General features: G+C 40.6%; 1 protein-coding gene across 1 annotated transcript in view; it reads right to left on the reverse strand.

The window, feature by feature from the left end:
- cacna2d3a (calcium channel, voltage-dependent, alpha 2/delta subunit 3a) overlaps nt 1-14,577 on the reverse strand; it is a 328,563-nt gene that overhangs the window by 7,091 nt on the left and 306,895 nt on the right. The gene's annotated exons all lie outside the window — the stretch shown is intronic.

A 14,577-nucleotide genomic window follows, 5' to 3' on the forward strand; every position in this document is an offset into this window, starting at 1 on the left:
TTCAAGCCCAGTCCATCCTAACCTAACTCAGCACTGTCTATTCAAGCACTGTCCATCCTAACCTGACTCAGCACAGTCTATTCAAGCCCAGTCCATCCTAACCTCTCAGCACAGTGTATTCAAGCCCTGTCCATCCTAACCTAACTCAGCACTGTCTATTCAAGCCCTGTCCATCCTAACCTAACTCAGCACTGTCTATTCAAGCACTGTCCATCCTAACCTAACTCAGGACTGTCTATTCAAGCCCTGTCCATCCTAACCTCTCAGCACAGTGTATTCAAGCCCTGTCCATCCTAACCTAACTCAGCACTGTCTATTCAAGCCCTGTCCATCCTAACCTAACTCAGCACTGTCTATTCAAGCCCTGTCCATCCTAACCTAACTCAGCACTGTCTATTCAAGCCCTGTCCATCCTAACCTAACTCAGCACAGTCTACTCAAGCCCTGTCCATCCTAACCTAACTCAGCACTGTCTATTCAAGCCCTGTCCATCCTAACCTAACTCAGCACTGTCTATTCAAGACCAGTCCATCCTAACCTAACTCAGCACTGTCTATTCAAGCCCTGTCCATCCTAACCTAACTCAGCACAGTCTATTCAAGCCCTGTCCATCCTAACCTAACTCAGCACTGTCTATTCAAGCCCAGTCCATCCTAACCTAACTCAGCACAGTCTATTCAAGCCCAGTCCATCCTAACCTAACTCAGCACTGTCTATTCAAGCCCAGTCCATCCTAACCTAACTCAGCACTGTCTATTCAAGCTCTGTCCATCCTAACCTAACTCAGCACTGTCTATTCAAGCCCTGTCCATCCTAACCTAACTCAGCACAGTCTATTCAAGCTCTGTCCATCCTAACCTAACTCAGCACTGTCTATTCAAGCCCAGTCCATCCTAACCTAACTCAGCACTGTCTATTCAAGCCCTGTCAATCCTAACCTAACTCAGCACTGTCTATTCAAGCCCTGTCCATCCTAACCTAACTCAGCACTGTCTATTCAAGCCCTGTCCATCCTAACCTAACTCAGCACTGTCTATTCAAGCCCAGTCCATCCTAACCTAACTCAGCACTGTCTATTCAAGCCCTGTCCATCCTAACCTAACTCAGCACAGTCTATTCAAGCCCTGTCCATCCTAACCTAACTCAGCACTGTCTATTCAAGCCCAGTCCATCCTAACCTAACTCAGCACAGTCTATTCAAGCCCAGTCCATCCTAACCTAACTCAGCACTGTCTATTCAAGCCCAGTCCATCCTAACCTAACTCAGCACTGTCTATTCAAGCTCTGTCCATCCTAACCTAACTCAGCACTGTCTATTCAAGCCCTGTCCATCCTAACCTAACTCAGCACAGTCTATTCAAGCTCTGTCCATCCTAACCTAACTCAGCACTGTCTATTCAAGCCCTGTCCATCCTAACCTAACTCAGCACTGTCTATTCAAGCCCTGTCCATCCTAACCTAACTCAGCACAGTCTATTCAAGCCCTGTCCATCCTAACCTAACTCAGCACTGTCTATTCAAGCCCTGTCCATCCTAACCTAACTCAGCACTGTCTATTCAAGCCCTGTCCATCCTAACCTAACTCAGCACTGTCTATTCAAGACCAGTCCATCCTAACCTAACTCAGCACAGTCTATTCAAGCCCTGTCCATCCTAACCTAACTCAGCACTGTCTATTCAAGCCCAGTCCATCCTAACCTAACTCAGCACTGTCTATTCAAGCCCTGTCCATCCTAACCTAACTCAGCACTGTCTATTCAAGCCCTGTCCATCCTAACCTAACTCAGCACTGTCTATTCAAGCCCAGTCCATCCTAACCTCTCAGCACAGTGTATTCAAGCCCTGTCCATCCTAACCTAACTCAGCACTGTCTATTCAAGCCCTGTCCATCCTAACCTAACTCAGCACTGTCTATTCAAGCACTGTCCATCCTAACCTAACTCAGGACTGTCTATTCAAGCCCTGTCCATCCTAACCTCTCAGCACAGTGTATTCAAGCCCTGTCCATCCTAACCTAACTCAGCACTGTCTATTCAAGCCCTGTCCATCCTAACCTAACTCAGCACTGTCTATTCAAGCCCTGTCCATCCTAACCTAACTCAGCACTGTCTATTCAAGCCCTGTCCATCCTAACCTAACTCAGCACAGTCTACTCAAGCCCTGTCCATCCTAACCTAACTCAGCACTGTCTATTCAAGCCCTGTCCATCCTAACCTAACTCAGCACTGTCTATTCAAGACCAGTCCATCCTAACCTAACTCAGCACTGTCTATTCAAGCCCTGTCCATCCTAACCTAACTCAGCACAGTCTATTCAAGCCCTGTCCATCCTAACCTAACTCAGCACTGTCTATTCAAGCCCAGTCCATCCTAACCTAACTCAGCACAGTCTATTCAAGCCCAGTCCATCCTAACCTAACTCAGCACTGTCTATTCAAGCCCAGTCCATCCTAACCTAACTCAGCACTGTCTATTCAAGCTCTGTCCATCCTAACCTAACTCAGCACTGTCTATTCAAGCCCTGTCCATCCTAACCTAACTCAGCACAGTCTATTCAAGCTCTGTCCATCCTAACCTAACTCAGCACTGTCTATTCAAGCCCAGTCCATCCTAACCTAACTCAGCACTGTCTATTCAAGCCCCTGTCAATCCTAACCTAACTCAGCACTGTCTATTCAAGCCCTGTCCATCCTAACCTAACTCAGCACTGTCTATTCAAGCCCTGTCCATCCTAACCTAACTCAGCACTGTCTATTCAAGCCCAGTCCATCCTAACCTAACTCAGCACTGTCTATTCAAGCCCTGTCCATCCTAACCTAACTCAGCACAGTCTATTCAAGCCCTGTCCATCCTAACCTAACTCAGCACTGTCTATTCAAGCCCAGTCCATCCTAACCTAACTCAGCACAGTCTATTCAAGCCCAGTCCATCCTAACCTAACTCAGCACTGTCTATTCAAGCCCAGTCCATCCTAACCTAACTCAGCACTGTCTATTCAAGCTCTGTCCATCCTAACCTAACTCAGCACTGTCTATTCAAGCCCTGTCCATCCTAACCTAACTCAGCACAGTCTATTCAAGCTCTGTCCATCCTAACCTAACTCAGCACTGTCTATTCAAGCCCAGTCCATCCTAACCTAACTCAGCACTGTCTATTCAAGCCCTGTCCATGCTAACCTAACTCAGCACTGTCTATTCAAGCCCAGTCCATCCTAACCTAACTCAGCACTGTCTATTCAAGCCCAGTCCATCCTAACCTAACTCAGCACTGTCTATTCAAGCCCAGTCCATCCTAACCTAACTCAGCACTGTCTATTCAAGCCCAGTCCATCATAACCTAACTCAGCACTGTCTATTCAAGCTCTGTCCATGCTAACCTAACTCAGCACAGTCTAACCAAGCCCAGTCCAACTCAGCCCAGTCTAATCCAGCCCAGCCTAACCTATTCTAACTCAGCCCAGTGTATCCAAGAGCTCTATTTTGATGTAATCTGACCAAAGCACTGGTTCCAATCCAAGTGCCGATGCGTTTACCTTTGTTGGATTACATGAAATTAGAGTTCTTTGGCCACGCACAAGTGGTGGGTTTGGTCGTCGAAATGTGAACGCATGAGCAGAAAATAATCCCATAACAACTGTAAATATGGTGGTGTATCTTTGATGTTATGGGGCTGTTTCACTGGTCCTTGGACCCTTGTTAAGGTCAAAGGCATCACGAACTTTACCAGTAGCAGGACGTTTTGGCAAAAAACCTGTTGCCTCTGACAGGAGGCTGAAACTTTGGCCCCAAGTGGATCTTCTAGCAAGATAATAATATAACGCCAAGCTGCACATCAAAATCCACAAACAAATGGTTAATTGGCAACAAAAAAAAACATTTTGCAATGGCAATCTCAGTCTCAGAAACCCATTGAATTGGAGAGGGTAGACGAAGGATATCAATGATCTGGAAGGGTTCTGTATGGAGGAATGGTCTAAGATCACTCCCAATGTGTTCAACTCATAAAACATTTTAGAGGCTCAGTGCTGTTATCCTCGCAAGGTGAGGTATTGTAAGGTATTGAAAACATGGGTGTCAATATTTTTGACCTCTACCTTTTTGAGAAAAAATCATTATTACTTGTTAAAACCTGTCAAACACTGATGCCCTCTGGTGGCATTTTCTAAGTGACACATATTGTAAGCATTAGATACATTCCTGTTTCAAAACTGTTTCAAAACTATGTCCTACAAACACATGCTTACCACCGTTAGAAAGGTAGGAACCTTTGGATTCCAATACAGAGCCAGAGCAACAGCATGCAAAGAAAAGCACAAAAATACATGCATATATATATATATACAGTGCCTTCGGAAGTATTCAGACACCTTGACTTTTTCCACATTTTGTAATGTTACAGCCTTATTCTAAAATGGATTAAAGAAAAACGTTTCCTCAGCATTCTACACACAATACCCCATAATGACAAAGTGAAAACAGGTTTTGCGAATTTGTTTGCAAATGTATAGAAAACAAAAACAGAAATGCCTTATTTTCATAAGCAATTATGAAACTGAGCTCAGGTGCATCCTGTTTACATTGATCATCCTTGAGATGTTTCTACAACTTCATTGGAGTCCACCAGTGTTAAATTCAATTGATTGGACATGATATGGAAAGGCACACACCTGTCTATGTAAGGTCCCACAGTTGACAGTGCATGTTAGAGCAAAAACCAAGCCATGAGGTTGAAGGAATTGTCCGTAGAACTCCGAGACAGGATTGTGTCGAGGCACAGATCTGGGGAAGGGTATCAAAAAATGTATGCAGCATTGAAGGTCCTTAAGAGCACAATGGCCTCCATCATTATTAAATGGAAGAAGTTTGGAACCACTAAAACTCTTCCTAGAGCTGGCAGCCCGGCCAAACTGAGCAATCGGGTGAGAAGGGCAATGGTCAGGGAGGTGCCCAAGAACCCGATGGTCACTCTGGCAGAGGTCTAGAGTTCCTCTGTGCAGATGGGAGAACCTTCCAGAAGGACAACCATCTCTGCAGCACTTCACCAATCAGGCCTTTATGGTGCCCAGTGAAGGTATCTAAATACTTCCCGAATGCACTGTACTGTATACAGAGCCTTCAGAAAGTATTCACACCCCTTGACTTTTTGCACATTTTGTTGTGTTCCAGCCTGAATTCAAAATGGATGAAATGTAGATGTTGTGTTCCAGCCTGAATTTAAAATGGATTAAATGTAGATGTTGTGTTCCAACCTGAATTTAAAATGGATTACATGTAGATGTTGTGTTCCAGCCTGAATTTAAAATGGATTAAATGTAGATGTTGTGTTCTAGCCTGAATTTAAAATGGATTAAATGTAGATGTTGTGTTCCAGCCTGAATTTAAAATGGATTAAATGTAGATGTTGTGTTCCAACCTGAATTTAAAATGGATTACATGTAGATGTTGTGTTCCAGCCTGAATTTAAAATGGATTAAATGTAGATGTTGTGTTCCAGCCTGAATTTAAAATGGATTAAATGTAGATGTTGTGTTCCAGCCTGAATTTAAAATGGATTAAATGTAGATGTTGTGTTCCAACCTGAATTTAAAATGGAATACATGTAGATGTTGAGTCACTGTCCTTCACAATACCCCATACTGTCCAAGTGGAATTATGTTTTTAGAATTTTTTTTTGAGAAAAATAACTAATGAAAAGCTGAAATGTATTGACACAATACGTATTCACATTTGCTTAACAACTCACATAATAAGTTGCATGGATTTACTCTGTGTGCATAGTGTTTAACATGATTTTTGAATGACTACCTCATCTCTTTTTGAATGACTGCTTCACCACACATTCAAATATCTGTATGGTCCCTCAGTCTAGCAGTGAATTTCAAACACAGATTCAACAACAAAGACCAGGGAGGTTTTCCAATTCCCCCGCAAAGAAGGGCACCTATTGGTAGATGGGTAAAAATAAAAAAGCAGACATTAAGTATCACTTTGAGAATGGTGAAGTTAATAATTACACTTTGGATGGTGTATCAATGCACCCAGTCCCTACAAAGATACAGGTATCATTCGTAACTCAGTTGCCGGAGAGGAAGGAAGCCACTCAGGGATTTCACCATGAGGCAATTGATGACTTTAAAACAGTTACAGAGTTTAATGGCTGTGATAGGAGAAAACTAAGGATGGATCAACAACATAGTAGTTACTCCACAAAACTAACCTAAATGAAAGAGTGAAAAGAAGGAAGCCTGTACAGAATAAAAATATTCCAAAGCATGCCTCCTGTTTGCAATAAGGCACTAAAGTAATGCTGGAAAAGATGGGGCAAAGAAATGAACTACAAATGAATTCAAAGTGTTATGATTGGGGCAAATCCAATACAACACATCACTGAACACCACTCTTCATATTTTCATGCATGGTGGCTGCATCATGTTATGGCTATGCTTGACATCTGCAAGAACTAGGGAGTTTTTCAGGATAAAAATAAATGGAATAGAGCAAAGCACAGGCAAAATCCTAGATGAAAACTTCATTCAGTCTGCTTCCCAACAGACACTAGGAGACAAATTCAGATTTCAGCAGGACAATAACCTAAAACACAAGGCACTGAAGTTGCTTACCACTGAATGTTAATGAGTGGCCTAGTTAGAGTTTTGACTTAAATCAGCTTGTAAATCTATGGCAAGACTTGAAAATGGCTGTCTAGCAATGATCAACAACCAACTTGAGAGAACTTGAAGAATAATAAAAAAAAAATGACATTGTAATATTGTACAATCCAAGTGTGCAAAGCTTTTAAAGACCAGATATGCTCACAGCTGTAATCTTTTGCCGAAGGTGATTCTAAAATGTATTGACTCATAATTATGTAAATGAGATATTTCTATATTTAATTTTCAATAAATTTACAAACATTTCGAAAACCATGTTTTCAATTTGTCATGATAGGGTATCGTGTGTGGATGGATGAGAGAAAAAAACAATATTTCATCCATTTTGAATTCAGGCTGTAACACAACAAAATAAGTCAAGGGGTATGAATACCTTCTGAAGGCACTGTATATATATATATATATATATATATATATATATATATATATATATATAAAAAAATCTTTATTTTGGGGGGAGGGTTGGGTCCCAAATTGTCTCCATGTTAGGGAATAAGACATTTGAAAGTCTAGGTTTGAAATAAAATATGTCACCAATGATCCTAAAAAAATTACAAATAATAAAAAAAACGAATGACTTTTACCTAATGGTGGCGCTCTAAACATGCTAGCGCTGAGTGATTAACTAATATGTTCTTTTTCTGTTGTTGACCAATGTCGGTTTAATCATTTGAATTCCATTTAGTTCTATTTTTTTTGTGAGCCAAACGCTCTGTTTCTCTAGACAGAAATCAAATAATTAATGACAGAAATCAAGTCAAGAACTATGTGGGACGCTGGGCTGAAGGGAGTTTTCAGTCAGCAAATATTCAAACTAGTTTATCTACAATGACTACAATAATCCATTGCGCCTATTCTTTCTGGCTCAGACAGAGATGGATACACTTTTACGCCTGCTACTTTATGTTAGATACACACAGACCGCATGAGAGAGGAATGTACAAACACAAGGAGAGAGAGGGATAGAGATAGTTCGTGAAAGTATGCCTTATCTACTTTGAAGAACTAGTAAAATGATTTCGTCAGACAGCTCTGCTGCATACTTAGGCAGGCTAGCCTAGCTAAATAGGATGACTAAAGACAGTACAGTATTTGGAGCACAGAGAGAACGTTGTCTGGCTGGCTTGCTGCTTCTGCCTGATCAGAGATAAGATGATGACTTTAAGGAATGAAAATAATAAGTCATCAAATAAATACTAAGTCATATACACAACTGAAATATTTTATTATTTCATAGTAATTTCCTATTTTTCTATTGATGTCTACCCAATGTGGATCTTAAAGAGACAATGGAATATTTTCAGTGTTTTGGGAATTGAATGTTTTTAACTTACATAAAAAATCTCTAAAATCATTTTAATGTCATTATTGTCCCCCGCGTTGAAATTGGGAAGGGGCTGTGGATCGGTCTCCGTCCGTATGTATGTTTGTACGTTCATTAGTCTCACACAATATCTCAGACAGCACTGGGACGATTTTGACGAAACATGGGTGAATGATGCGTGTTGTCATAGAGATCCGGCATTTACAAAATGACACTGATTGGCCCAAGGCGGGAGCTATAATAATTAACTGAAATTTGTAGTCACACTAAAATATGCATAAATCCCCATAGGAACACAGACATTTTAAAAGTGCGGGGCTTGTGCAAAGTGCCATGTCTTCGTGTTTTGTCTTACAGGAATGTACATATGAGGAGATAGCTGAAGTCGTAACCTTTCACTGATGTAATCTGATCTCATGTATGATTTCCGGTTCGTCCACTAGATCGCAGCAGAAGATCACATGGCGTGACTTGGCCACTTGAAACCAGATGCGTCTGGTTTGATCTGTGCGAAAATGGCTGAAAGGATTTTCAAGCCTTATGTCATAAAATGACCATAGCGATCGGGGATTTTAAGTTATCCTGTAAAAATGACATTGCCAGCAGTAAAAAGACAAGGGCTGTAGCTTTGGAATGATATGTCCCTTTCTTAAGCTCCGCGGACCAGGTACCAGGTCCAAAACAACCACTCAGAGTTTAACAGGTTACAAAATCTCACATTTTTCAGAGCATACAATATAGCTCAGCATTTAAATTATTTATTTTAAACAGTCATTTTTGCTCATCTTTTTCAAGGGTGTCAATCATTTCAGACCCCACTGTATGTGTGTACACACATTCAGTGGTGTAAAATACTTAAGTAAAAATACTTTAAAGTATTACTTAAGTAGTTTTTTTGGGGTATCTGTGCTTTACTTTACTATTTATATTTTTGACTACTTTTACTTCACTACATTCCTAAAGAAAATCATGTGCTTTTTACTCTATACATTTTCCCTGACACCCAAAAGTACTAGTTACAATTTGAATGCTTAGCAGGACAAGAAAAAGGTTCAATTAACACACTTATCAAGAGAACATCCCTGGTCATCCCTACTGCTTCTGATCTGGTGGATTCACTAAACACAAATGCTTTGTTTGTCTGAGTGTTGGAGTGTTCCCCTGGCTGTCAAAAACAGTAGTAAAAAAGGAAATCGTGCCATCTGGTTTGCTAAATAAAAGGAATTTGATGTATAGCATTTACTTTTACTTTGTACTTTTACTTAAGTATGACAATTGAGTACTTTTTCCACCTCTATACTTAAGTACATTTAAAACCAGATAGTTTTAGACTTTTACTCAAGTAGTATTTTAATGGATGACTTCAATTTTACTTGAGACATTTTATATTAAGTTATCTTTACTTTTACTCAAGTACGACAATTGAGTACCTTTTCCACCTCTGCACACACTAACACACAGAACGGTGTGTTTCTGACACACACTAACACACAGAACGGTGTGTTTCTGACACACACTAACACACAGAACGGTGTGTTTCTGACACACACTAACACACAGAACGGTGTGTTTCTGACACACTCACACACAGAACGGTGTGTTTCTGACACACACTAACACACAGAACGGTGTGTTTCTGACACACACTAACACAGAACGGTGTGTTTCTGACACACACTAACACAAAGAACGGTGTGTTTCTGACACACACTAACACACAGAACGGTGTGTTTCTGACACACACTAACACAAAGAACGGTGTGTTTCTGACACACACTCACACACAGAACGGTGTGTTTCTGACACACACAGAACGGTGTGTTTCTGACACACACTAACACACAGAACGGTGTGTTTCTGACACACACTCACACACAGAACGGTGTGTTTCTGACACACACAGAATGGTGTGTTTCTGACACAGACTAACACACAGAACGGTGTGTTTCTGACACACACTAACACACAGAACGGTGTGTTTCTGACACACACTAACACACAGAACGGTGGGTTTCTGACACACACTCACACACAGAACGGTGTGTTTCTGACACACAGAACGGTGTGTTTCTGACACACACTAACACACAGAACGGTGTGTTTCTGACACACACTCACACACAGAACGGTGTGTTTCTGACACACACTAACACACAGAACGGTGTGTTTCTGACACACACAGAACGGTGTGTTTCTGACACACACTAACACACAGAACGGTGTGTTTCTGACACACACTAACACACAGAACGGTGTGTTTCTGACACACACTAACACACAGAACGGTGTGTTTCTGACACACACTCACACACAGAACAGTGTGTTTCTGACACACACTAACACACAGCGTTGGAGTCAGAGGAGAAATGTGTCATAGAAGCAATAGATAGCCCTTTCTCATGGCTCTAACCCCTTAACCATGCAGTATAAAGAACACCATGACTTCCCTATCAGATACCACTCTTGGCCATGTATGAATTATATGTACCACACGCTTGATACTGTAAACCCTATTAGCAGTGACTAGTACTGATAACCACTTTATCGAGGGAAAATGTACCAGTGGTGGGACAGGTACCCAACTATCATACTTGAGTAAAAGAAAAGATACCTTAAAAGAAAATGACTCAAGTAAAAGTAAAAGTCAACCAGTAAAATTTTACTTGAGTAAAAGTCTAAAAGTATTTGGTTTAAAATATATTTAAGTTTCAAAAGTAAATTTAATTTCTAAAATATACTTAAGTATCAAAAGTAAAAGTATAAATCATTGCAAATTCCTTATATTAAGCAAACCAGATGGCACAATTTTCTTGTATTTAAAATTACGGAAAGCCAGGGGTACACACCAACAGTCAGACATAATTTACAAATGAAGCATTTGTGTTTAGTGAGTCCGCCAGATCAGAGGCAGTAGGGATGACCAGGGATGTTCTCTTGACAAGTGTGTGAATTTGACTATTTTCCTGTCCCTCTAAGCATTCAAAATGTAACGAGTACTTTTCAGTGTCAAGGAAAATGTATGTAGTTAAAAGTACATTATTTCCTTTAGGAATGTAGTGAAGTAAAATAAAAGTTGTCAAAAATATAAATAGTAAAATAAAGTATAGATACCCCAAAAAACTCCTCAAGTAGTACTTTAAAGTATTTTTACTTAAGTACTTTACACCACTGGCTACGACTGTGAAATGTGATTGTCTCATCTAGCTATCCTAAGATGAATGCACTAATTGTAAGTCAATCTGGATAACAACTAAAATTGAAATGTAAAAATGTATAAAATACGAACCCTGTCTACTATGGACGATGTATACTGTAGTGCACTTGATAACATACATATTAATGTTGACTTACAATGTACAGTTGGAACAGCCACCAGAGATAATCCTGAAGTCTTGTGTTTTAAATGGACTACACAAGAATGTGCTGCGTAAGGACACGTCTCTCAAAGAGGACAGTTAGTTGAAGATGACAATAGATGGTCCTGTGTATTGTGGCTAATAGATGCGTGGTATCGCTGCTATAAAACTATTCACTTCTGGAGCCTAAATCATCCACTACAGCCACTTTGTTTCCTGTTTCATAACCTGAGAATTAAATCATCCACTACAGCCACTTTGTTTCCTGTTTCATAACCTGAGAATAAAATCATCCACTACAGCCACTTTGTTTCCTGTTTCATAACCTGAGAATTAAATCATCCACTACAGCCACTTTGTTTCCTGTTTCATAACCTGAGAATAAAATCATCCACTACAGCCACTTTGTTTCCTGTTTCATAACCTGAGAATTAAATCATCCACTACAGCCACTTTGTTTCCTGTTTCATAACCTGAGCGCAGGTGGATGATAGTTGCTTCATATAACACGCACGCACGCACACGCACACGCACACGCACACACACACAACACATTTCCTTCACACACACACACACACACACACACAAATCTGCTCTTAAGTAACAAACTAAAAGTTCACTAAATAAACACTGAAGAGTTGTTCAGTAGAGGAGAGCTGTGGAGCTGTGAGAATATATTTCCTACAGGCTAAAACACACACGTGTCCCAATGAAAATAAGAGAAAATCTCTCAGTCAGCCACTAACATAATGAAAATAAGAGAAAATCTCTCAGTCAGCGACTAACATAAACCAGATGTTTATTACCAACATCCCCTATTACTAATATGAGCTATAAAATTCCATATAACCAAAATAAAAACTCCATTTCACTTTGTCAAATTCATTGTGCTTTAAAAAGGATTTATAGGGAACCGACTAGTTGGGTTAGACTGAGAGTTCTGCCTGCTCAACTCAAACTGCTTTCATCTATTCATCTACTGACAACAATGTGCTCTTCTCAAAGCATCATCAGATGTTTAATGTGTGTGTTCGTGTGTTTGTGTCTGTGTGTGTGCGCACGTGTGTGTGTATGTGGGTGTGTTTACGATCCTGTCGCTGATAAATGTAATAAGATTATATTAATCGCGGATTCTCAGTTAGGGTTCAGAGTTCAATCCATCGCTTTTGATTTATTCATATTTATTCAAATGTAGGCCTGACACAACTCACCCATTGGCTGTAAATGCTAAAATGCCAAGGCCCTCTGGGATCAGCCAATCACAGAGGCTCGTGTGGATATGTGTGGCGTGTGATTAGCTTTATGGTTCGTTGCCTGGGTGACTTCTCTTCTGTTTGAATATTAGTCAGGCTATACCTTGTGACAGATATCCTGCATGTGTGTGTGTTAGCATGTGTGTGTGTGTGTCTGACTGCACCCCAACCTGCATTTAATCCTGGCACCCAGGGCTGTGGTTACACTCCTGACCCTGAGAGCCAAAGAGAACACGTGCACACACACACACACACACACACACACACACACACACACACACACACACACACACGCACGCACACACGCACGCACGCACGCACGCACACACACACAGAGACAGAGACACTTCTAAGTTTCCTTGGCAGCTCCACAGCTGGGAGCAATGAAGGGCCCATCGGAGTGATTCAGAGAACACCCCACAATTGCCTGACAGAGAAGCCCAAATTGTTAATGGGGACCACACTAATTTCCCCGTTTCTAAAGGAAGCTTTTTTCTTTTTTTCTACTCCTCTCTCCCTCAGCTTGTGTTGTGGTCACATTTAAAACTGTGTTTGAGAGAGTGTGTGTATAAACGTGTGAATGTACGTGGGCATGCGTGTGTATAGGTCTATGTTTGTCTATAAGTGTGTGGCTGGAAAACAACGAGTCCTCCATGGCTGTTCACTGTGTTAATCAGCTCTATGCAGAGGTGGGACCAAGTCACTATTATTCAAGTCACAAGTAAGTATCAAGTCACAAGTTCCAGGTGTAGATTTATTTACAGCTCTTGGTGATCCAATGGTTAGGCGCCATATCATACACAATATACAAGTAGATTTAATAGCCCTAAAGGTATAGCCTCTGTATCAGGCTTTATCCTGTCCAATCTGAGAAACCAAATGTAATCTGTCTGACAGGAACAGGTAGGTCTACATAATAAGCACCGTACAATTACAACCAATAAACTGGTTCTACAATGTAAAGGACATTTCCATATCCATTGTTACATTTGTACATTCGTCTTAATCAGACATAATGTTTATTAATGATATACCAACACCATGCATACATGTAACAATCCTTTTCTCTTGTTCAACGCCCTGAGTCGAGCGCAGGCCACGTCCAGAAGCCTATTTCTATGCGCACTAAAACGCGCACGCTCCTAATACGAACAACAAAAATGACAGGGACATAGGACGCAGACACACGGAACTCCGACATAAATATGAACAAAGGAAACTATATATTGAATTAAATAAACAGAACTTCTACCTCATGAGTCTTTTGCGAATGTTCAGGTGTACTATAAACATCGCGCCCACCCAGAGCAGAGTAAGAAATGATTGGCTATAAAATGAAAGTGTATCGTAGGCCTATCAAACGTGAAACAGAAATGTCTACGTGTTGCAATAAACAGTAAGGTAATGGAACGATTAAACGCTAGCAATTATTGTAGTATTAGATGGAATATAGATTTACAACACAGGGCCTATGCATTTAAATGTGAAAACAACAACCAATATTTCAACAAGAGAAAAAAATCACTCTCCACTGGCGAGAGTTTGGAGATTGCAAATGAAGATCCGTGCCTATGGTGGGTCATCGCCACAGTAATATTTGATTTTAACAACACCAAAAGACCAGTAGACCTATGCTAGTAATTGTTGCCCCATTGCTGGTGAGCTTGCAAAGTAACAGTTCATATTCTTGATCATCAAACATTTTTGCATATTTATTTATTATGACAATCCTCTCCCCCAAGCACCAGATCCTATAGCTGTAGCCTACAACAAACCAGCAAGCTAGCTCACCGACCTCTGTTGATTGACAGTTTGCTGGTCCAATAAGAGTGCCGATTGTGTTTCACTAGCCAATATGTTTCAGTTTTATTTTTTGCAAGGGTGATGCTGCAGCTCTGCTGTCTCTGGCTGCATGTAGATTCATCCATGTAGACTGTGACATAAAATGAGTGATATTACAAAACCTGGCCAGATA

This window comes from Salmo salar, chromosome ssa13 (assembly GCF_905237065.1).
Source record: "Salmo salar chromosome ssa13, Ssal_v3.1, whole genome shotgun sequence".
NCBI lineage: Eukaryota > Metazoa > Chordata > Actinopteri > Salmoniformes > Salmonidae > Salmo > Salmo salar.